Genomic DNA, 3,592 nt, shown 5'->3' with positions numbered 1-3,592 from the left:
TTCTGTCAGCAGCAGAGACGGCCTGCTGGGGGAGGCGGCATCTCCACACAGCCAGACTGTCTGTCTGTTCTGATGGTCCAGGAGGGATGTGCGCAGAGCAGCAGCCAAGAGCCTTCTCAGGTGTAAAACCTCCCGGAGGCACTCAGGAGAGGAGGGCTCCTGGCGAAACGTGAAGAACAAGCACTGTGCTGTGTAAATACATTTGTGGGGATGGAGCTGTTCTTGGGCCCACGGGGGCCCATTTCTTGACTGTGTGGCAGGAATTGTCTTCGTTGGAACGATTGACAGGGCCAGTGGGGAAAGCTAAGCAGCCCTTGATTTCTTTTCTTGCGTTGGCACATTTAACTAATGAGCGGGAGAACAGGCCTGGAGAGGCACCGAAGCTGCGGCCACAGGTGGCCTTGGAGCGGAAAACTTGCTCTTCTCGTCGAGTGGAAAACTCCTGTGTGGTCCATCTCCACGTTCCAGTTCTCTGGTCCAAGTCCTGTAGGATCTTCATTTCCTTTCACGGGGCAGACAGGAAACTCCCTTTGGGACCAACTTGGGTTGGGGTCATGTTGTTTGACCGCCGCATTTAAGAAGCTCTGTCCAGTGGCTAAGACTGCATGCTTCCGATACAGGGTTCGATCCCTGGTCAAGGAACTAGCTCCCACATCCTGCAACTAAGAGTTCACACGCTGCAACTAAAGATCCTGCATGCTGTGACTAAGATCCGGCACAGCCAAATAAAGGAATGAATATTTTAAAAAATAAAAATAAAAAAGAAGCGTTGTCTGTCTGGCTCTTCTGGGAGAAGCTACAGTTGGGTCCAGGTTGATGGGTGTGAGATGGTGGTACTGATGATACAGGCCTGGTGGCAGCTCCATTCCTGTGGCCCAGAACCAGCCTCTCTGATTTAGATGGTGGGATTCTGGGGGCTCTTAACAGGTGCAGCTCAGCCGCTAAGCCTCTCTCAGCAGGTCTCAAAGGAAGAACATGGCCCCTTAACAATGGGTGTCGAGGGCACTCAACCAGCCCAGCATACTGAAATATGTCAGATTCAGTCCGTGTGTTGGGAGATGTGCAAACATCCCTTCAGTCCAGCTCAGAGAAGAAAGAGGACTCAGGACCCGGTGCTCCCAGGAGCCAAAGTTGTTACAGTGTGAGGGTCTCTGAGTCCTATTCTTGCCTCCTCTGGGGCTGGGAATAGTGTTTTTGTGCTTCCCAGGCGGCCCTAGTGGTAAAGAACCCACCTGCCTATGCAGGAGACAAAAGAGATGCTGGCTTGATCCCTAGGTTGGAGAGATCCCCTGGGGAAGGGAATGGCAACCCACTCCAGCATTCTTGCCTGGAGAATCCCATAGACAGAGGAGCCTGGTGGGCTACAGTCCATAGAGTTGCAAAGAGTCAGTTATGACTGAAGCAGCTTTGCACACACGCACACGCTGCCCTGGGATTGTGCTTGACTCCCCAATCATGGGTGGGCCTGTGACCCCCGCGTCTTTGGTGTCTCTCTTGCCGATGTGGGAGAATGCAGCTCTCTGCAAATCTACAGGAACAGCTGTCTGGAAACCACTGCTCAGCAGGAGGGCTGTGCTTTGGTTGATGTGCTTCTATCTCTGAGGTGAGCAGCCCTTCTCTTTGGTATCCTGGGAAGGATGGATTTCTGATACCGAGATGTTTAGGCTGCAGATTTCTGCCCCCAGGAGAAGTAGGAGAGGTGCCAGCCTCCAAGTCCCTCCAAGAGGGGCTGGCACGATCCCTGGAGAGGAGAGTGGGGATGCGCCCTCCCCTGCCAGTTTCCCTGGGGAGGAGGTGCCTGACCTACAGGGCTGTTTCTACCTTGAATTTCTAAAACTCATCAGTTTGGTCTCTAGGGGAAAGAAGCCAGACAGCTAGGATTCTCTGAGCAGCGGCCCTTGGGACAGCTACTGCTATGATTTTGGCATCTTCATTCACAGCTTTTCAAGTGTTTGGCCTTTTGACCACCCAGCTTCCCATTCATCTCTCAGCCCCAAGGACAGCTGGTGTGCAAAGCTTTGGGGGTCACCATCCCCTAGGGGATTCTCTTCTCTTAGCTGGTGCTGGAGGCACTTGAGAAAGGATGGGTTTTACTCCAAACCGCAAGCCCAGCTTGAATTTCTTCTAGTTCAGAGGTTCACATTGCTGAGGGATTGTAACTGGGGACATGGTAAGTCCATGGAGGACACCCTGTGAGCGTGTGGAGTGTGTCCAGGGAGTGAGTCAGCATGAGCCCAGGATGGAGGGAGCACGTTCTACCCCTGATGACAAAAGAGCTGGCGAGTCCTTCCACCTGCCTCCACCTTCCCCTCCCACAAGCCATAGGCATATTTTACAAGCCTCCTCTATAGGGCCAGGCTGGACTTGATTCCCTCCCCAGTGCCTGCTTCTGAACTGATGCTCAGAGACCAGACACAGCATTGGATTCCCAGCCCAGTTTGCGTTAAACAACATAGCAAGAAAGGATTGCAACATCCTGTGTCTCCAACATCCTTATTTTACAGATTAGGAAACTGAGTCCCAGTGAAAATAATAATAATAAAAACAAAAATAATAGCCAGTGCCTTTGCATTGTTTACTCTCTGCCTATCCCTGTCACTTACGAGGATTCCACATTTCACCCTCACAGACTCTACGAGGTAGGTATTGTTGCTATCTCCGGGTTACAGATGAGAAAACTGAGGCAACGGAGGCTAAGTTTCTTGCCCAAGGACATGCAGCTGGCTTGTGGTGCAGCTGGCATTCAAAGCCAGGCGAGTCTGTTTCCAGGGTCTAGGTTCTCAACCATTAAAGTGGCCTTGGTAGTTTTTCAGAATTAGGACCTCAATCCAAGCATTCCAAGCCTCCATCCATGCAATTTTCTTCTAGACCCATGCTGTCCGATATGGTAGCCACTAACCACACGTGTGTCTTGAGCACTTGAAATGTGGCTTCTCCAAACTGGGGATGTGTTCCAAGTATAAAACACACTATAGATTTCAGGGACCTAACAACAGAAAACTGGACATGGAACAACAGACTGGTTCCAAATAGGAAAAGGAGTACATCAAGGCTCATATTGTCACCCTGCTTATTTAACTTCTATGCAGAGTACATTATGAGAAATGCTGGACTGGAAGAAACACAAGCTGGAATCAAGATTGCCAGGAGAAATATCAATAACCTCAGATATGCAGATGACAGCACCCTTATGGCAGAAAGTGAAGAGAAACTAAAAAGCCTCTTGATGAAAGTGAAAGTGGAGAGTGAAAAAGTTGGCTTAAAGCTCAACATTCAGAAAACGAAGATCATGGCATCCGGTCCCATCACTTCATGGGAAATAGATGGGGAAACAGTGGAAACAGTGTCAGACTTTATTTTTCTGGGCTCCAAAATCACTACAGATGGTGACTGCAGCCATGAAATTAAAAGACGCTTGCTCCTTGGAAGGAAGTTATGACCAACCTAGATAGCATATTCAAAAGCAGAGACATTACTCTGCCAACAAAGTTTCGTCTAGTCAAGGCTATGGTTTTTCCTCGTCTAGTCAAGGCTATGGTTTTTCCTCATCTAGTCAAGGCTATGGTTTTTCCTCATCTAGTCAAGGCTATGG

Source organism: Bison bison, unplaced genomic scaffold, assembly GCF_000754665.1.
Source record: "Bison bison bison isolate TAMUID 2011002044 unplaced genomic scaffold, Bison_UMD1.0 scf7180017864530, whole genome shotgun sequence".
Taxonomy (NCBI): Eukaryota; Metazoa; Chordata; class Mammalia; order Artiodactyla; family Bovidae; genus Bison; species Bison bison.
The sequence above is the reverse complement of the archived record's forward strand: the minus strand, read 5'-3'. Positions refer to the sequence as shown.